Source organism: Dasypus novemcinctus, chromosome 28 (genome assembly GCF_030445035.2).
Source record: "Dasypus novemcinctus isolate mDasNov1 chromosome 28, mDasNov1.1.hap2, whole genome shotgun sequence".
In the NCBI taxonomy this organism is placed as follows: Eukaryota; Metazoa; Chordata; class Mammalia; order Cingulata; family Dasypodidae; genus Dasypus; species Dasypus novemcinctus.
Window position 1 is genome coordinate 3773384 of NC_080700.1, and position 21053 is coordinate 3794436.

Genomic DNA, 21053 nt, shown 5'->3' on the forward strand with positions numbered 1-21053 from the left:
GCCTAGACCTGGCTGTCCCCGCAGCCCTCAGGAGCACCAGTGCCTGGGGCTTTATCGACTAGGCAGCTGCGCCTAGGCCAGAAGGGCTCTCTGCTTTCCTTTGGACATCTGGACAGTGTACCTGCGGCATTGCCTGCTCTGGTAGCTTGGCACGACAACCAATAGGAGAATCGCCTGGCTGCGTGGCGTGCTCCGGCGGAGCAAAATGCACTGAAGATGATGAGTTCTTCCTTTTGTGTGTGTGTTTCAAACACTGGGGGTTGTGGCTCGAGTCCATGCCAAAACAACCCAGACAACTGCTTTGGACGGTCGCGAGGCCTGCTTCCAATGTCCCTGACACCCGGGACACACGGGCCTGTAAGCCCAATTGACCGCAGTGCCTCAAGTGAGCAGAAATGCTTTCCCCTGAAAAGCCTCACAACCCAATAGGTAAGCGGCTTCGTTTTGGGGCCCCCGAACCCGGAGAAAAGATCAATGTTCATTCGTACGGTACCACAAAGTCGGGCGAGAGGAGAAAGGGCACGCTGATGTCTGAGAGTCGCCTGGGTGCTCAGGGGCCCGCCCCTCTCGTCCCAGAAAAGAAACACAGAGAAAGAGTGGACATTGACAAGGAAGGGGAAGGCTCTGAGCCTCTCCTCTCTGGGAGACAGGCCTCTCCTCCGGGCCTGGCAGGCAGCCGAGGCAGAAGCCCTCGGGCCACCGGTGAGGTGAGAATGGCCAGGCAGGAGCCAAGCCCTCAGGCCGCCTGTGGGAAAGGCCAGGTTTTCCGGTCCCAAAACGGTGGAGGTGACGGGGATGGGATGGGAGTCAGCACGTCTGTGACCATTGGCGTGGGAGAGACCTGCAGGGCAACGCCGGCCCTAGGTAGGCCCCCTCCTTGACCAGGCCTCGGGGACTTTGGTTGGCCAGGGACCCCCCCTCTTCAGAGGGCCCGCGCAGCCTGGCCCAACGCAGACTCTGGGCCCGGACCAGGTGAGCTCTCGGATGGAGAGAGGGTCTCACCCCAGTCCCAGGTCTGGCTCAGGGGTCCCCTCCCCCACAGCCCCTTCTGCAAGGGGCCCTGCCCCTCCCCCTGCCTGGGAATCCGGGAGGGAACAATTCTTTTCCAACAGCGGCCCCTAGCGGTGGTAGTTTGGGCTCTGAGTTTCCGCAACGGAGCCGCTTGCTTGTTCCTGGAGCTTCCTCTGCCTCTTTCTTTTCTTTCCATCAGACTTAGAGGAGAAAACAACAGTCCACGACACCATAGCAGAGGTTCTCTTCCAGCACAGCCCCCACCCAGCAGGGTCCTACCACGCCAGCGACCCCTTTCCTTCCCGTGGCCTCTTGGGGGCATTCGATGTGTCCATTTGGGAACCCCGCAAACCCCGGCGCGTGAGTTTCCCTGGCGGTCGACACGCTCCCGGGAGCGCATCCGGTGGGTTTCGGCAGGATGTCTACTGGCCGCACGCGTCCCGCCACGAGCACTGGGGACAACTCCCGAGTGGAGAATTCTCCCCCTCATCACAGCTGTCTTACACCTCCAGGCCTTAGGCCCCTCCCGCCAGCAGCCACGGTCTCCAGAGCAACGGAGGCGGGGCGAGTCTGCCAGGGGCGGGGGGCGGGGCGCCAGGGGGCGGGGACGGCAGGGGGCGTGGCCTGCCCGGCGGGCTTGGGCGCCTGCGCCTGGGTCCCGGCTCGGCTCGGCGGGGCGAGAGGCCTGGCTGGGGCGGCACCGAGGAGACGGGGCAGGGCGGAGGCAGCGGCTGGAGCCAGAGGGGGCTTTCGATCCCACAGGGCTGCCGGAGGCGCTTCTCCCGCTGCCAGGTGTCGGCACTCTTGCTTCCTGCTGTGCTGACGACCATCTTCTCCTCCCGCCTAGCTGACCTGGGCAAGTCCAACGGACTGGAGCGTAGGGCTTGCAGCTGGGCTGAGGCTCAGGTCCCGGCTGGCACGGGGCCTGTCCAGAGATTCAAGGCTCCTGCGCGGGCACAAGCCCCCAGTGCCGGGCCCGGGCTCAGCTTCAGCCAAAGGGACAGGAGAGGCGTGTGGAGGGAGGTCCCACCCGAGACCGACGCCACCCCATGCAAGAGCACGTAGACTCAAGTAGGGCCCACTGGCAGGGCGCTGAAGCCCAGAGCCTCCTGCCACCAGCCTAGACCTGGCTGTCCCCGCAGCCCTCAGGAGCACCAGTGCCTGGGGCTTTATCGACTAGGCAGCTGCGCCTAGGCCAGAAGGGCTCTCTGCTTTCGTTTGGACATCTGGACAGTGTACCTGCGGCATTGCCTGCTCTGGTAGCTTGGCACGACAACCAATAGGAGAATCGCCTGGCTGCGTGGCGTGCTCCGGCGGAGCAAAATGCACTGAAGATGATGAGTTCTTCCTTTTGTGTGTGTGTTTCAAACACTGGGGGTTGTGGCTCGAGTCCATGCCAAAACAACCCAGACAACTGCTTTGGACGGTCGCGAGGCCTGCTTCCAATGTCCCTGACACCCGGGACACACGGGCCTGTAAGCCCAATTGACCGCAGTGCCTCAAGTGAGCAGAAATGCTTTCCCCTGAAAAGCCTCACAACCCAATAGGTAAGCGGCTTCGTTTTGGGGCCCCCGAACCCGGAGAAAAGATCAATGTTCATTCGTACGGTACCACAAAGTCGGGCGAGAGGAGAAAGGGCACGCTGATGTCTGAGAGTCGCCTGGGTGCTCAGGGGCCCGCCCCTCTCGTCCCAGAAAAGAAACACAGAGAAAGAGTGGACATTGACAAGGAAGGGGAAGGCTCTGAGCCTCTCCTCTCTGGGAGACAGGCCTCTCCTCCGGGCCTGGCAGGCAGCCGAGGCAGAAGCCCTCGGGCCACCGGTGAGGTGAGAATGGCCAGGCAGGAGCCAAGCCCTCAGGCCGCCTGTGGGAAAGGCCAGGTTTTCCGGTCCCAAAACGGTGGAGGTGACGGGGATGGGATGGGAGTCAGCACGTCTGTGACCATTGGCGTGGGAGAGACCTGCAGGGCAACGCCGGCCCTAGGTAGGCCCCCTCCTTGACCAGGCCTCGGGGACTTTGGTTGGCCAGGGACCCCCCTCTTCAGAGGGCCCGCGCAGCCTGGCCCAACGCAGACTCTGGGCCCGGACCAGGTGAGCTCTCGGATGGAGAGAGGGTCTCACCCCAGTCCCAGGTCTGGCTCAGGGGTCCCCTCCCCCACAGCCCCTTCTGCAAGGGGCCCTGCCCCTCCCCCTGCCTGGGAATCCGGGAGGGAACAATTCTTTTCCAACAGCGGCCCCTAGCGGTGGTAGTTTGGGCTCTGAGTTTCCGCAACGGAGCCGCTTGCTTGTTCCTGGAGCTTCCTCTGCCTCTTTCTTTTCTTTCCATCAGACTTAGAGGAGAAAACAACAGTCCACGACACCATAGCAGAGGTTCTCTTCCAGCACAGCCCCCACCCAGCAGGGTCCTACCACGCCAGCGACCCCTTTCCTTCCCGTGGCCTCTTGGGGGCATTCGATGTGTCCATTTGGGAACCCCGCAAACCCCGGCGCGTGAGTTTCCCTGGCGGTCGACACGCTCCCGGGAGCGCATCCGGTGGGTTTCGGCAGGATGTCTACTGGCCGCACGCGTCCCGCCACGAGCACTGGGGACAACTCCCGAGTGGAGAATTGTCCGCCTCATCACAGCTGTCTTACACCTCCAGGCCTTAGGCCCCTCCCGCCAGCAGCCACGGTCTCCAGAGCAACGGAGGCGGGGCGAGTCTGCCAGGGGCGGGGGGCGGGGCGCCAGGGGGCGGGGGCGGCAGGGGGCGTGGCCTGCCCGGCGGGCTTGGGCGCCTGCGCCTGGGTCCCGGCTCGGCTCGGCGGGGGGAGAGGCCTGGCTGGGGCGGCACCGAGGAGACGGGGCAGGGCGGAGGCAGCGGCTGGAGCCAGAGGGGGCTTTCGATCCCACAGGGCTGCCGGAGGCGCTTCTCCCGCTGCCAGGTGTCGGCACTCTTGCTTCCTGCTGTGCTGACGACCATCTTCTCCTCCCGCCTAGCTGACCTGGGCAAGTCCAACGGACTGGAGCGTAGGGCTTGCAGCTGGGCTGAGGCTCAGGTCCCGGCTGGCACGGGGCCTGTCCAGAGATTCAAGGCTCCTGCGCGGGCACAAGCCCCCAGTGCCGGGCCCGGGCTCAGCTTCAGCCAAAGGGACAGGAGAGGCGTGTGGAGGGAGGTCCCACCCGAGACCGACGCCACCCCATGCAAGAGCACGTAGACTCAAGTAGGGCCCACTGGCAGGGCGCTGAAGCCCAGAGCCTCCTGCCACCAGCCTAGACCTGGCTGTCCCCGCAGCCCTCAGGAGCACCAGTGCCTGGGGCTTTATCGACTAGGCAGCTGCGCCTAGGCCAGAAGGGCTCTCTGCTTTCGTTTGGACATCTGGACAGTGTACCTGCGGCATTGCCTGCTCTGGTAGCTTGGCACGACAACCAATAGGAGAATCGCCTGGCTGCGTGGCGTGCTCCGGCGGAGCAAAATGCACTGAAGATGATGAGTTCTTCCTTTTGTGTGTGTGTTTCAAACACTGGGGGTTGTGGCTCGAGTCCATGCCAAAACAACCCAGACAACTGCTTTGGACGGTCGCGAGGCCTGCTTCCAATGTCCCTGACACCCGGGACACACGGGCCTGTAAGCCCAATTGACCGCAGTGCCTCAAGTGAGCAGAAATGCTTTCCCCTGAAAAGCCTCACAACCCAATAGGTAAGCGGCTTCGTTTTGGGGCCCCCGAACCCGGAGAAAAGATCAATGTTCATTCGTACGGTACCACAAAGTCGGGCGAGAGGAGAAAGGGCACGCTGATGTCTGAGAGTCGCCTGGGTGCTCAGGGGCCCGCCCCTCTCGTCCCAGAAAAGAAACACAGAGAAAGAGTGGACATTGACAAGGAAGGGGAAGGCTCTGAGCCTCTCCTCTCTGGGAGACAGGCCTCTCCTCCGGGCCTGGCAGGCAGCCGAGGCAGAAGCCCTCGGGCCACCGGTGAGGTGAGAATGGCCAGGCAGGAGCCAAGCCCTCAGGCCGCCTGTGGGAAAGGCCAGGTTTTCCGGTCCCAAAACGGTGGAGGTGACGGGGATGGGATGGGAGTCAGCACGTCTGTGACCATTGGCGTGGGAGAGACCTGCAGGGCAACGCCGGCCCTAGGTAGGCCCCCTCCTTGACCAGGCCTCGGGGACTTTGGTTGGCCAGGGACCCCCCTCTTCAGAGGGCCCGCGCAGCCTGGCCCAACGCAGACTCTGGGCCCGGACCAGGTGAGCTCTCGGATGGAGAGAGGGTCTCACCCCAGTCCCAGGTCTGGCTCAGGGGTCCCCTCCCCCACAGCCCCTTCTGCAAGGGGCCCTGCCCCTCCCCCTGCCTGGGAATCCGGGAGGGAACAATTCTTTTCCAACAGCGGCCCCTAGCGGTGGTAGTTTGGGCTCTGAGTTTCCGCAACGGAGCCGCTTGCTTGTTCCTGGAGCTTCCTCTGCCTCTTTCTTTTCTTTCCATCAGACTTAGAGGAGAAAACAACAGTCCACGACACCATAGCAGAGGTTCTCTTCCAGCACAGCCCCCACCCAGCAGGGTCCTACCACGCCAGCGACCCCTTTCCTTCCCGTGGCCTCTTGGGGGCATTCGATGTGTCCATTTGGGAACCCCGCAAACCCCGGCGCGTGAGTTTCCCTGGCGGTCGACACGCTCCCGGGAGCGCATCCGGTGGGTTTCGGCAGGATGTCTACTGGCCGCACGCGTCCCGCCACGAGCACTGGGGACAACTCCCGAGTGGAGAATTCTCCCCCTCATCACAGCTGTCTTACACCTCCAGGCCTTAGGCCCCTCCCGCCAGCAGCCACGGTCTCCAGAGCAACGGAGGCGGGGCGAGTCTGCCAGGGGCGGGGGGCGGGGCGCCAGGGGGCGGGGGCGGCAGGGGGCGTGGCCTGCCCGGCGGGCTTGGGCGCCTGCGCCTCGGTCCCGGCTCGGCTCGGCGGGGGGAGAGGCCTGGCTGGGGCGGCACCGAGGAGACGGGGCAGGGCGGAGGCAGCGGCTGGAGCCAGAGGGGGCTTTCGATCCCACAGGGCTGCCGGAGGCGCTTCTCCCGCTGCCAGGTGTCGGCACTCTTGCTTCCTGCTGTGCTGACGACCATCTTCTCCTCCCGCCTAGCTGACCTGGGCAAGTCCAACGGACTGGAGCGTAGGGCTTGCAGCTGGGCTGAGGCTCAGGTCCCGGCTGGCACGGGGCCTGTCCAGAGATTCAAGGCTCCTGCGCGGGCACAAGCCCCCAGTGCCGGGCCCGGGCTCAGCTTCAGCCAAAGGGACAGGAGAGGCGTGTGGAGGGAGGTCCCACCCGAGACCGACGCCACCCCATGCAAGAGCACGTAGACTCAAGTAGGGCCCACTGGCAGGGCGCTGAAGCCCAGAGCCTCCTGCCACCAGCCTAGACCTGGCTGTCCCCGCAGCCCTCAGGAGCACCAGTGCCTGGGGCTTTATCGACTAGGCAGCTGCGCCTAGGCCAGAAGGGCTCTCTGCTTTCGTTTGGACATCTGGACAGTGTACCTGCGGCATTGCCTGCTCTGGTAGCTTGGCACGACAACCAATAGGAGAATCGCCTGGCTGCGTGGCGTGCTCCGGCAGAGCAAAATGCACTGAAGATGATGAGTTCTTCCTTTTGTGTGTGTGTTTCAAACACTGGGGGTTGTGGCTCGAGTCCATGCCAAAACAACCCAGACAACTGCTTTGGACGGTCGCGAGGCCTGCTTCCAATGTCCCTGACACCCGGGACACACGGGCCTGTAAGCCCAATTGACCGCAGTGCCTCAAGTGAGCAGAAATGCTTTCCCCTGAAAAGCCTCACAACCCAATAGGTAAGCGGCTTCGTTTTGGGGCCCCCGAACCCGGAGAAAAGATCAATGTTCATTCGTACGGTACCACAAAGTCGGGCGAGAGGAGAAAGGGCACGCTGATGTCTGAGAGTCGCCTGGGTGCTCAGGGGCCCGCCCCTCTCGTCCCAGAAAAGAAACACAGAGAAAGAGTGGACATTGACAAGGAAGGGGAAGGCTCTGAGCCTCTCCTCTCTGGGAGACAGGCCTCTCCTCCGGGCCTGGCAGGCAGCCGAGGCAGAAGCCCTCGGGCCACCGGTGAGGTGAGAATGGCCAGGCAGGAGCCAAGCCCTCAGGCCGCCTGTGGGAAAGGCCAGGTTTTCCGGTCCCAAAACGGTGGAGGTGACGGGGATGGGATGGGAGTCAGCACGTCTGTGACCATTGGCGTGGGAGAGACCTGCAGGGCAACGCCGGCCCTAGGTAGGCCCCCTCCTTGACCAGGCCTCGGGGACTTTGGTTGGCCAGGGACCCCCCTCTTCAGAGGGCCCGCGCAGCCTGGCCCAACGCAGACTCTGGGCCCGGACCAGGTGAGCTCTCGGATGGAGAGAGGGTCTCACCCCAGTCCCAGGTCTGGCTCAGGGGTCCCCTCCCCCACAGCCCCTTCTGCAAGGGGCCCTGCCCCTCCCCCTGCCTGGGAATCCGGGAGGGAACAATTCTTTTCCAACAGCGGCCCCTAGCGGTGGTAGTTTGGGCTCTGAGTTTCCGCAACGGAGCCGCTTGCTTGTTCCTGGAGCTTCCTCTGCCTCTTTCTTTTCTTTCCATCAGACTTAGAGGAGAAAACAACAGTCCACGACACCATAGCAGAGGTTCTCTTCCAGCACAGCCCCCACCCAGCAGGGTCCTACCACGCCAGCGACCCCTTTCCTTCCCGTGGCCTCTTGGGGGCATTCGATGTGTCCATTTGGGAACCCCGCAAACCCCGGCGCGTGAGTTTCCCTGGCGGTCGACACGCTCCCGGGAGCGCATCCGGTGGGTTTCGGCAGGATGTCTACTGGCCGCACGCGTCCCGCCACGAGCACTGGGGACAACTCCCGAGTGGAGAATTCTCCCCCTCATCACAGCTGTCTTACACCTCCAGGCCTTAGGCCCCTCCCGCCAGCAGCCACGGTCTCCAGAGCAACGGAGGCGGGGCGAGTCTGCCAGGGGCGGGGGGCGGGGCGCCAGGGGGCGGGGACGGCAGGGGGCGTGGCCTGCCCGGCGGGCTTGGGCGCCTGCGCCTGGGTCCCGGCTCGGCTCGGCGGGGCGAGAGGCCTGGCTGGGGCGGCACCGAGGAGACGGGGCAGGGCGGAGGCAGCGGCTGGAGCCAGAGGGGGCTTTCGATCCCACAGGGCTGCCGGAGGCGCTTCTCCCGCTGCCAGGTGTCGGCACTCTTGCTTCCTGCTGTGCTGACGACCATCTTCTCCTCCCGCCTAGCTGACCTGGGCAAGTCCAACGGACTGGAGCGTAGGGCTTGCAGCTGGGCTGAGGCTCAGGTCCCGGCTGGCACGGGGCCTGTCCAGAGATTCAAGGCTCCTGCGCGGGCACAAGCCCCCAGTGCCGGGCCCGGGCTCAGCTTCAGCCAAAGGGACAGGAGAGGCGTGTGGAGGGAGGTCCCACCCGAGACCGACGCCACCCCATGCAAGAGCACGTAGACTCAAGTAGGGCCCACTGGCAGGGCGCTGAAGCCCAGAGCCTCCTGCCACCAGCCTAGACCTGGCTGTCCCCGCAGCCCTCAGGAGCACCAGTGCCTGGGGCTTTATCGACTAGGCAGCTGCGCCTAGGCCAGAAGGGCTCTCTGCTTTCGTTTGGACATCTGGACAGTGTACCTGCGGCATTGCCTGCTCTGGTAGCTTGGCACGACAACCAATAGGAGAATCGCCTGGCTGCGTGGCGTGCTCCGGCGGAGCAAAATGCACTGAAGATGATGAGTTCTTCCTTTTGTGTGTGTGTTTCAAACACTGGGGGTTGTGGCTCGAGTCCATGCCAAAACAACCCAGACAACTGCTTTGGACGGTCGCGAGGCCTGCTTCCAATGTCCCTGACACCCGGGACACACGGGCCTGTAAGCCCAATTGACCGCAGTGCCTCAAGTGAGCAGAAATGCTTTCCCCTGAAAAGCCTCACAACCCAATAGGTAAGCGGCTTCATTTTGGGGCCCCCGAACCCGGAGAAAAGATCAATGTTCATTCGTACGGTACCACAAAGTCGGGCGAGAGGAGAAAGGGCACGCTGATGTCTGAGAGTCGCCTGGGTGCTCAGGGGCCCGCCCCTCTCGTCCCAGAAAAGAAACACAGAGAAAGAGTGGACATTGACAAGGAAGGGGAAGGCTCTGAGCCTCTCCTCTCTGGGAGACAGGCCTCTCCTCCGGGCCTGGCAGGCAGCCGAGGCAGAAGCCCTCGGGCCACCGGTGAGGTGAGAATGGCCAGGCAGGAGCCAAGCCCTCAGGCCGCCTGTGGGAAAGGCCAGGTTTTCCGGTCCCAAAACGGTGGAGGTGACGGGGATGGGATGGGAGTCAGCACGTCTGTGACCATTGGCGTGGGAGAGACCTGCAGGGCAACGCCGGCCCTAGGTAGGCCCCCTCCTTGACCAGGCCTCGGGGACTTTGGTTGGCCAGGGACCCCCCTCTTCAGAGGGCCCGCGCAGCCTGGCCCAACGCAGACTCTGGGCCCGGACCAGGTGAGCTCTCGGATGGAGAGAGGGTCTCACCCCAGTCCCAGGTCTGGCTCAGGGGTCCCCTCCCCCACAGCCCCTTCTGCAAGGGGCCCTGCCCCTCCCCCTGCCTGGGAATCCGGGAGGGAACAATTCTTTTCCAACAGCGGCCCCTAGCGGTGGTAGTTTGGGCTCTGAGTTTCCGCAACGGAGCCGCTTGCTTGTTCCTGGAGCTTCCTCTGCCTCTTTCTTTTCTTTCCATCAGACTTAGAGGAGAAAACAACAGTCCACGACACCATAGCAGAGGTTCTCTTCCAGCACAGCCCCCACCCAGCAGGGTCCTACCACGCCAGCGACCCCTTTCCTTCCCGTGGCCTCTTGGGGGCATTCGATGTGTCCATTTGGGAACCCCGCAAACCCCGGCGCGTGAGTTTCCCTGGCGGTCGACACGCTCCCGGGAGCGCATCCGGTGGGTTTCGGCAGGATGTCTACTGGCCGCACGCGTCCCGCCACGAGCACTGGGGACAACTCCCGAGTGGAGAATTCTCCCCCTCATCACAGCTGTCTTACACCTCCAGGCCTTAGGCCCCTCCCGCCAGCAGCCACGGTCTCCAGAGCAACGGAGGCGGGGCGAGTCTGCCAGGGGCGGGGGGCGGGGCGCCAGGGGGCGGGGGCGGCAGGGGGCGTGGCCTGCCCGGCGGGCTTGGGCGCCTGCGCCTGGGTCCCGGCTCGGCTCGGCGGGGGGAGAGGCCTGGCTGGGGCGGCACCGAGGAGACGGGGCAGGGCGGAGGCAGCGGCTGGAGCCAGAGGGGGCTTTCGATCCCACAGGGCTGCCGGAGGCGCTTCTCCCGCTGCCAGGTGTCGGCACTCTTGCTTCCTGCTGTGCTGACGACCATCTTCTCCTCCCGCCTAGCTGACCTGGGCAAGTCCAACGGACTGGAGCGTAGGGCTTGCAGCTGGGCTGAGGCTCAGGTCCCGGCTGGCACGGGGCCTGTCCAGAGATTCAAGGCTCCTGCGCAGGCACAAGCCCCCAGTGCCGGGCCCGGGCTCAGCTTCAGCCAAAGGGACAGGAGAGGCATGTGGAGGGAGGTCCCACCCGAGACCGACGCCACCCCATGCAAGAGCACGTAGACTCAAGTAGGGCCCACTGGCAGGGCGCTGAAGCCCAGAGCCTCCTGCCACCAGCCTAGACCTGGCTGTCCCCGCAGCCCTCAGGAGCACCAGTGCCTGGGGCTTTATCGACTAGGCAGCTGCGCCTAGGCCAGAAGGGCTCTCTGCTTTCGTTTGGACATCTGGACAGTGTACCTGCGGCATTGCCTGCTCTGGTAGCTTGGCACGACAACCAATAGGAGAATCGCCTGGCTGCGTGGCGTGCTCCGGCGGAGCAAAATGCACTGAAGATGATGAGTTCTTCCTTTTGTGTGTGTGTTTCAAACACTGGGGGTTGTGGCTCGAGTCCATGCCAAAACAACCCAGACAACTGCTTTGGACGGTCGCGAGGCCTGCTTCCAATGTCCCTGACACCCGGGACACACGGGCCTGTAAGCTCAATTGACCGCAGTGCCTCAAGTGAGCAGAAATGCTTTCCCCTGAAAAGCCTCACAACCCAATAGGTAAGCGGCTTCGTTTTGGGGCCCCCGAACCCGGAGAAAAGATCAATGTTCATTCGTACGGTACCACAAAGTCGGGCGAGAGGAGAAAGGGCACGCTGATGTCTGAGAGTCGCCTGGGTGCTCAGGGGCCCGCCCCTCTCGTCCCAGAAAAGAAACACAGAGAAAGAGTGGACATTGACAAGGAAGGGGAAGGCTCTGAGCCTCTCCTCTCTGGGAGACAGGCCTCTCCTCCGGGCCTGGCAGGCAGCCGAGGCAGAAGCCCTCGGGCCACCGGTGAGGTGAGAATGGCCAGGCAGGAGCCAAGCCCTCAGGCCGCCTGTGGGAAAGGCCAGGTTTTCCGGTCCCAAAACGGTGGAGGTGACGGGGATGGGATGGGAGTCAGCACGTCTGTGACCATTGGCGTGGGAGAGACCTGCAGGGCAACGCCGGCCCTAGGTAGGCCCCCTCCTTGACCAGGCCTCGGGGACTTTGGTTGGCCAGGGACCCCCCCTCTTCAGAGGGCCCGCGCAGCCTGGCCCAACGCAGACTCTGGGCCCGGACCAGGTGAGCTCTCGGATGGAGAGAGGGTCTCACCCCAGTCCCAGGTCTGGCTCAGGGGTCCCCTCCCCCACAGCCCCTTCTGCAAGGGGCCCTGCCCCTCCCCCTGCCTGGGAATCCGGGAGGGAACAATTCTTTTCCAACAGCGGCCCCTAGCGGTGGTAGTTTGGGCTCTGAGTTTCCGCAACGGAGCCGCTTGCTTGTTCCTGGAGCTTCCTCTGCCTCTTTCTTTTCTTTCCATCAGACTTAGAGGAGAAAACAACAGTCCACGACACCATAGCAGAGGTTCTCTTCCAGCACAGCCCCCACCCAGCAGGGTCCTACCACGCCAGCGACCCCTTTCCTTCCCGTGGCCTCTTGGGGGCATTCGATGTGTCCATTTGGGAACCCCGCAAACCCCGGCGCGTGAGTTTCCCTGGCGGTCGACACGCATCCGGGAGCGCATCCGGTGGGTTTCGGCAGGATGTCTACTGGCCGCACGCGTCCCGCCACGAGCACTGGGGACAACTCCCGAGTGGAGAATTCTCCCCCTCATCACAGCTGTCTTACACCTCCAGGCCTTAGGCCCCTCCCGCCAGCAGCCACGGTCTCCAGAGCAACGGAGGCGGGGCGAGTCTGCCAGGGGCGGGGGGCGGGGCGCCAGGGGGCGGGGGCGGCAGGGGGCGTGGCCTACCCGGCGGGCTTGGGCGCCTGCGCCTGGGTCCCGGCTCGGCTCGGCGGGGGGAGAGGCCTGGCTGGGGCGGCACCGAGGAGACGGGGCAGGGCGGAGGCAGCGGCTGGAGCCAGAGGGGGCTTTCGATCCCACAGGGCTGCCGGAGGCGCTTCTCCCGCTGCCAGGTGTCGGCACTCTTGCTTCCTGCTGTGCTGACGACCATCTTCTCCTCCCGCCTAGCTGACCTGGGCCAGTCCAACGGACTGGAGCGTAGGGCTTGCAGCTGGGCTGAGGCTCAGGTCCCGGCTGGCACGGGGCCTGTCCAGAGATTCAAGGCTCCTGCGCAGGCACAAGCCCCCAGTGCCGGGCCCGGGCTCAGCTTCAGCCAAAGGGACAGGAGAGGCGTGTGGAGGGAGGTCCCACCCGAGACCGACGCCACCCCATGCAAGAGCACGTAGACTCAAGTAGGGCCCACTGGCAGGGCGCTGAAGCCCAGAGCCTCCTGCCACCAGCCTAGACCTGGCTGTCCCCGCAGCCCTCAGGAGCACCAGTGCCTGGGGCTTTATCGACTAGGCAGCTGCGCCTAGGCCAGAAGGGCTCTCTGCTTTCGTTTGGACATCTGGACAGTGTACCTGCGGCATTGCCTGCTCTGGTAGCTTGGCACGACAACCAATAGGAGAATCGCCTGGCTGCGTGGCGTGCTCCGGCGGAGCAAAATGCACTGAAGATGATGAGTTCTTCCTTTTGTGTGTGTGTTTCAAACACTGGGGGTTGTGGCTCGAGTCCATGCCAAAACAACCCAGACAACTGCTTTGGACGGTCGCGAGGCCTGCTTCCAATGTCCCTGACACCCGGGACACACGGGCCTGTAAGCCCAATTGACCGCAGTGCCTCAAGTGAGCAGAAATGCTTTCCCCTGAAAAGCCTCACAACCCAATAGGTAAGCGGCTTCGTTTTGGGGCCCCCGAACCCGGAGAAAAGATCAATGTTCATTCGTACGGTACCACAAAGTCGGGCGAGAGGAGAAAGGGCACGCTGATGTCTGAGAGTCGCCTGGGTGCTCAGGGGCCCGCCCCTCTCGTCCCAGAAAAGAAACACAGAGAAAGAGTGGACATTGACAAGGAAGGGGAAGGCTCTGAGCCTCTCCTCTCTGGGAGACAGGCCTCTCCTCCGGGCCTGGCAGGCAGCCGAGGCAGAAGCCCTCGGGCCACCGGTGAGGTGAGAATGGCCAGGCAGGAGCCAAGCCCTCAGGCCGCCTGTGGGAAAGGCCAGGTTTTCCGGTCCCAAAACGGTGGAGGTGACGGGGATGGGATGGGAGTCAGCACGTCTGTGACCATTGGCGTGGGAGAGACCTGCAGGGCAACGCCGGCCCTAGGTAGGCCCCCTCCTTGACCAGGCCTCGGGGACTTTGGTTGGCCAGGGACCCCCCTCTTCAGAGGGCCCGCGCAGCCTGGCCCAACGCAGACTCTGGGCCCGGACCAGGTGAGCTCTCGGATGGAGAGAGGGTCTCACCCCAGTCCCAGGTCTGGCTCAGGGGTCCCCTCCCCCACAGCCCCTTCTGCAAGGGGCCCTGCCCCTCCCCCTGCCTGGGAATCCGGGAGGGAACAATTCTTTTCCAACAGCGGCCCCTAGCGGTGGTAGTTTGGGCTCTGAGTTTCCGCAACGGAGCCGCTTGCTTGTTCCTGGAGCTTCCTCTGCCTCTTTCTTTTCTTTCCATCAGACTTAGAGGAGAAAACAACAGTCCACGACACCATAGCAGAGGTTCTCTTCCAGCACAGCCCCCACCCAGCAGGGTCCTACCACGCCAGCGACCCCTTTCCTTCCCGTGGCCTCTTGGGGGCATTCGATGTGTCCATTTGGGAACCCCGCAAACCCCGGCGCGTGAGTTTCCCTGGCGGTCGACACGCTCCCGGGAGCGCATCCGGTGGGTTTCGGCAGGATGTCTACTGGCCGCACGCGTCCCGCCACGAGCACTGGGGACAACTCCCGAGTGGAGAATTCTCCGCCTCATCACAGCTGTCTTACACCTCCAGGCCTTAGGCCCCTCCCGCCAGCAGCCACGGTCTCCAGAGCAACGGAGGCGGGGCGAGTCTGCCAGGGGCGGGGGGCGGGGCGCCAGGGGGCGGGGGCGGCAGGGGGCGTGGCCTGCCCGGCGGGCTTGGGCGCCTGCGCCTCGGTCCCGGCTCGGCTCGGCGGGGGGAGAGGCCTGGCTGGGGCGGCACCGAGGAGACGGGGCAGGGCGGAGGCAGCGGCTGGAGCCAGAGGGGGCTTTCGATCCCACAGGGCTGCCGGAGGCGCTTCTCCCGCTGCCAGGTGTCGGCACTCTTGCTTCCTGCTGTGCTGACGACCATCTTCTCCTCCCGCCTAGCTGACCTGGGCAAGTCCAACGGACTGGAGCGTAGGGCTTGCAGCTGGGCTGAGGCTCAGGTCCCGGCTGGCACGGGGCCTGTCCAGAGATTCAAGGCTCCTGCGCAGGCACAAGCCCCCAGTGCCGGGCCCGGGCTCAGCTTCAGCCAAAGGGACAGGAGAGGCGTGTGGAGGGAGGTCCCACCCGAGACCGACGCCACCCCATGCAAGAGCACGTAGACTCAAGTAGGGCCCACTGGCAGGGCGCTGAAGCCCAGAGCCTCCTGCCACCAGCCTAGACCTGGCTGTCCCCGCAGCCCTCAGGAGCACCAGTGCCTGGGGCTTTATCGACTAGGCAGCTGCGCCTAGGCCAGAAGGGCTCTCTGCTTTCGTTTGGACATCTGGACAGTGTACCTGCGGCATTGCCTGCTCTGGTAGCTTGGCACGACAACCAATAGGAGAATCGCCTGGCTGCGTGGCGTGCTCCGGCGGAGCAAAATGCACTGAAGATGATGAGTTCTTCCTTTTGTGTGTGTGTTTCAAACACTGGGGGTTGTGGCTCGAGTCCATGCCAAAACAACCCAGACAACTGCTTTGGACGGTCGCGAGGCCTGCTTCCAATGTCCCTGACACCCGGGACACACGGGCCTGTAAGCCCAATTGACCGCAGTGCCTCAAGTGAGCAGAAATGCTTTCCCCTGAAAAGCCTCACAACCCAATAGGTAAGCGGCTTCGTTTTGGGGCCCCCGAACCCGGAGAAAAGATCAATGTTCATTCGTACGGTACCACAAAGTCGGGCGAGAGGAGAAAGGGCACGCTGATGTCTGAGAGTCGCCTGGGTGCTCAGGGGCCCGCCCCTCTCGTCCCAGAAAAGAAACACAGAGAAAGAGTGGACATTGACAAGGAAGGGGAAGGCTCTGAGCCTCTCCTCTCTGGGAGACAGGCCTCTCCTCCGGGCCTGGCAGGCAGCCGAGGCAGAAGCCCTCGGGCCACCGGTGAGGTGAGAATGGCCAGGCAGGAGCCAAGCCCTCAGGCCGCCTGTGGGAAAGGCCAGGTTTTCCGGTCCCAAAACGGTGGAGGTGACGGGGATGGGATGGGAGTCAGCACGTCTGTGACCATTGGCGTGGGAGAGACCTGCAGGGCAACGCCGGCCCTAGGTAGGCCCCCTCCTTGACCAGGCCTCGGGGACTTTGGTTGGCCAGGGACCCCCCTCTTCAGAGGGCCCGCGCAGCCTGGCCCAACGCAGACTCTGGGCCCGGACCAGGTGAGCTCTCGGATGGAGAGAGGGTCTCACCCCAGTCCCAGGTCTGGCTCAGGGGTCCCCTCCCCCACAGCCCCTTCTGCAAGGGGCCCTGCCCCTCCCCCTGCCTGGGAATCCGGGAGGGAACAATTCTTTTCCAACAGCGGCCCCTAGCGGTGGTAGTTTGGGCTCTGAGTTTCCGCAACGGAGCCGCTTGCTTGTTCCTGGAGCTTCCTCTGCCTCTTTCTTTTCTTTCCATCAGACTTAGAGGAGAAAACAACAGTCCACGACACCATAGCAGAGGTTCTCTTCCAGCACAGCCCCCACCCAGCAGGGTCCTACCACGCCAGCGACCCCTTTCCTTCCCGTGGCCTCTTGGGGGCATTCGATGTGTCCATTTGGGAACCCCGCAAACCCCGGCGCGTGAGTTTCCCTGGCGGTCGACACGCTCCCGGGAGCGCATCCGGTGGGTTTCGGCAGGATGTCTACTGGCCGCACGCGTCCCGCCACGAGCACTGGGGACAACTCCCGAGTGGAGAATTCTCCCCCTCATCACAGCTGTCTTACACCTCCAGGCCTTAGGCCCCTCCCGCCAGCAGCCACGGTCTCCAGAGCAACGGAGGCGGGGCGAGTCTGCCAGGGGCGGGGGGCGGGGCGCCAGGGGGCGGGGGCGGCAGGGGGCGTGGCCTGCCCGGCGGGCTTGGGCGCCTGCGCCTGGGTCCCGGCTCGGCTCGGCGGGGGGAGAGGCCTGGCTGGGGCGGCACCGAGGAGACGGGGCAGGGCGGAGGCAGCGGCTGGAGCCAGAGGGGGCTTTCGATCCCACAGGGCTGCCGGAGGCGCTTCTCCCGCTGCCAGGTGTCGGCACTCTTGCTTCCTGCTGTGCTGACGACCATCTTCTCCTCCCGCCTAGCTGACCTGGGCAAGTCCAACGGACTGGAGCGTAGGGCTTGCAGCTGGGCTGAGGCTCAGGTCCCGGCTGGCACGGGGCCTGTCCAGAGATTCAAGGCTCCTGCGCGGGCACAAGCCCCCAGTGCCGGGCCCGGGCTCAGCTTCAGCCAAAGGGACAGGAGAGGCGTGTGGAGGGAGGTCCCACCCGAGACCGACGCCACCCCATGCAAGAGCACGTAGACTCAAGTAGGGCCCACTGGCAGGGCGCTGAAGCCCAGAGCCTCCTGCCACCAGCCTAGACCTGGCTGTCCCCGCAGCCCTCAGGAGCACCAGTGCCTGGGGCTTTATCGACTAGGCAGCTGCGCCTAGGCCAGAAGGGCTCTCTGCTTTCGTTTGGACATCTGGACAGTGTACCTGCGGCATTGCCTGCTCTGGTAGCTTGGCACGACAACCAATAGGAGAATCGCCTGGCTGCGTGGCGTGCTCCGGCAGAGCAAAATGCACTGAAGATGATGAGTTCTTCCTTTTGTGTGTGTGTTTCAAACACTGGGGGTTGTGGCTCGAGTCCATGCCAAAACAACCCAGACAACTGCTTTGGACGGTCGCGAGGCCTGCTTCCAATGTCCCTGACACCCGGGACACACGGGCCTGTAAGCCCAATTGACCGCAGTGCCTCAAGTGAGCAGAAATGCTTTCCCCTGAAAAGCCTCACAACCCAATAGGTAAGCGGCTTCGTTTTGGGGCCCCCGAACCCGGAGAAAAGATCAATGTTCATTCGTACGGTACCACAAAGTCGGGCGAGAGGAGAAAGGGCACGCTGATGTCTGAGAGTCGCCTGGGTGCTCAGGGGCCCGCCCCTCTCGTCCCAGAAAAGAAACACAGAGAAAGAGTGGACATTGACAAGGAAGGGGAAGGCTCTGAGCCTCTCCTCTCTGGGAGACAGGCCTCTCCTCCGGGCCTGGCAGGCAGCCGAGGCAGAAGCCCTCGGGCCACCGGTGAGGTGAGAATGGCCAGGCAGGAGCCAAGCCCTCAGGCCGCCTGTGGGAAAGGCCAGGTTTTCCGGTCCCAAAACGGTGGAGGTGACGGGGATGGGATGGGAGTCAGCACGTCTGTGACCATTGGCGTGGGAGAGACCTGCAGGGCAACGCCGGCCCTAGGTAGGCCCCCTCCTTGACCAGGCCTCGGGGACTTTGGTTGGCCAGGGACCCCCCCTCTTCAGAGGGCCCGCGCAGCCTGGCCCAACGCAGACTCTGGGCCCGGACCAGGTGAGCTCTCGGATGGAGAGAGGGTCTCACCCCAGTCCCAGGTCTGGCTCAGGGGTCCCCTCCCCCACAGCCCCTTCTGCAAGGGGCCCTGCCCCTCCCCCTGCCTGGGAATCCGGGAGGGAACAATTCTTTTCCAACAGCGGCCCCTAGCGGTGGTAGTTTGGGCTCTGAGTTTCCGCAACGGAGCCGCTTGCTTGTTCCTGGAGCTTCCTCTGCCTCTTTCTTTTCTTTCCATCAGACTTAGAGGAGAAAACAACAGTCCACGACACCATAGCAGAGGTTCTCTTCCAGCACAGCCCCCACCCAGCAGGGTCCTACCACGCCAGCGACCCCTTTCCTTCCCGTGGCCTCTTGGGGGCATTCGATGTGTCCATTTGGGAACCCCGCAAACCCCGGCGCGTGAGTTTCCCTGGCGGTCGACACGCTCCCGGGAGCGCATCCGGTGGGTTTCGGCAGGATGTCTACTGGCCGCACGCGTCCCGCCACGAGCACTGGGGACAACTCCCGAGTGGAGAATTCTCCCCCTCATCACAGCTGTCTTACACCTCCAGGCCTTAGGCCCCTCCCGCCAGCAGCCACGGTCTCCAGAGCAACGGAGGCGGGGCGAGTCTGCCAGGGGCGGGGGGCGGGGCGCCAGGGGGCGGGGGCGGCAGGGGGCGTGGCCTGCCCGGCGGGCTTGGGCGCCTGCGCCTGGGTCCCGGCTCGGCTCGGCGGGGGGAGAGGCCTGGCTGGGGCGGCACCGAGGAGACGGGGCAGGGCGGAGGCAGCGGCTGGAGCCAGAGGGGGCTTTCGATCCCACAGGGCTGCCGGAGGCGCTTCTCCCGCTGCCAGGTGTCGGCACTCTTGCTTCCTGCTGTGCTGACGACCATCTTCTCCTCCCGCCTAGCTGACCTGGGCAAGTCCAACGGACTGGAGCGTAGGGCTTGCAGCTGGGCTGAGGCTCAGGTCCCGGCTGGCACGGGGCCTGTCCAGAGATTCAAGGCTCCTGCGCGGGCACAAGCCCCCAGTGCCGGGCCCGGGCTCAGCTTCAGCCAAAGGGACAGGAGAGGCGTGTGGAGGGAGGTCCCACCCGAGACCGACGCCACCCCATGCAAGAGCACGTAGACTCAAGTAGGGCCCACTGGCAGGGCGCTGAAGCCCAGAGCCTCCTGCCACCAGCCTAGACCTGGCTGTCCCCGCAGCCCTCAGGAGCACCAGTGCCTGGGGCTTTATCGACTAGGCAGCTGCGCCTAGGCCAGAAGGGCTCTCTGCTTTCGTTTGGACATCTGGACAGTGTACCTGCGGCATTGCCTGCTCTGGTAGCTTGGCACGACAACCAATAGGAGAATCGCCTGGCTGCGTGGCGTGCTCCGGCGGAGCAAAATGCACTGAAGATGATGAGTTCTTCCTTTTGTGTGTGTGTTTCAAACACTGGGGGTTGTGGCTCGAGTCCATGCCAAAACAACCCAGACAACTGCTTTGGACGGTCGCGAGGCCTGCTTCCAATGTCCCTGACACCCGGGACACACGGGCCTGTAAGCCCAATTGACCGCAGTGCCTCAAGTGAGCAGAAATGCTTTCCCCTGAAAAGCCTCACAACCCAATAGGTAAGCGGCTTCGTTTTGGGGCCCCCGAACCCGGAGAAAAGATCAATGTTCATTCGTACGGTACCACAAAGTCGGGCGAGAGGAGAAAGGGCACGCTGATGTCTGAGAGTCGCCTGGGTGCTCAGGGGCCCGCCCCTCTCGTCCCAGAAAAGAAACACAGAGAAAGAGTGGACATTGACAAGGAAGGGGAAGGCTCTGAGCCTCTCCTCTCTGGGAGACAGGCCTCTCCTCCGGGCCTGGCAGGCAGCCGAGGCAGAAGCCCTCGGGCCACCGGTGAGGTGAGAATGGCCAGGCAGGAGCCAAGCCCTCAGGCCGCCTGTGGGAAAGGCCAGGTTTTCCGGTCCCAAAACGGTGGAGGTGACGGGGATGGGATGGGAGTCAGCACGTCTGTGACCATTGGCGTGGGAGAGACCTGCAGGGCAACGCCGGCCCTAGGTAGGCCCCCTCCTTGACCAGGCCTCGGGGACTTTGGTTGGCCAGGGACCCCCCTCTTCAGAGGGCCCGCGCAGCCTGGCCCAACGCAGACTCTGGGCCCGGACCAGGTGAGCTCTCGGATGGAGAGAGGGTCTCACCCCAGTCCCAGGTCTGGCTCAGGGGTCCCCTCCCCCACAGCCCCTTCTGCAAGGGGCCCTGCCCCTCCCCCTGCCTGGGAATCCGGGAGGGAACAATTCTTTTCCAACAGCGGCCCCTAGCGGTGGTAGTTTGGGCTCTGAGTTTCCGCAACGGAGCCGCTTGCTTGTTCCTGGAGCTTCCTCTGCCTCTTTCTTTTCTTTCCATCAGACTTAGAGGAGAAAACAACAGTCCACGACACCATAGCAGAGGTTCTCTTCCAGCACAGCCCCCACCCAGCAGGGTCCTACCACGCCAGCGACCCCTTTCCTTCCCGTGGCCTCTTGGGGGCATTCGATGTGTCCATTTGGGAACCCCGCAAACCCCGGCGCGTGAGTTTCCCTGGCGGTCAACACGCTCCCGGGAGCGCATCCGGTGGGTTTCGGCAGGATGTCTACTGGCCGCACGCGTCCCGCCACGAGCACTGGGGACAACTCCCGAGTGGAGAATTCTCCCCCTCATCACAGCTGTCTTACACCTCCAGGCCTTAGGCCCCTCCCGCCAGCAGCCACGGTCTCCAGAGCAACGGAGGCGGGGCGAGTCTGCCAGGGGCGGGGGGCGGGGCGCCAGGGGGCGGGGGCGGCAGGGGGCGTGGCCTGCCCGGCGGGCTTGGGCGCCTGCGCCTGGGTCCCGGCTCGGCTCGGCGGGGGGAGAGGCCTGGCTGGGGCGGCACCGAGGAGACGGGGCAGGGCGGAGGCAGCGGCTGGAGCCAGAGGGGGCTTTCGATCCCACAGGGCTGCCGGAGGCGCTTCTCCCGCTGCCAGGTGTCGGCACTCTTGCTTCCTGCTGTGCTGACGACCATCTTCTCCTCCCGCCTAGCTGACCTGGGCAAGTCCAACGGACTGGAGCGTAGGGCTTGC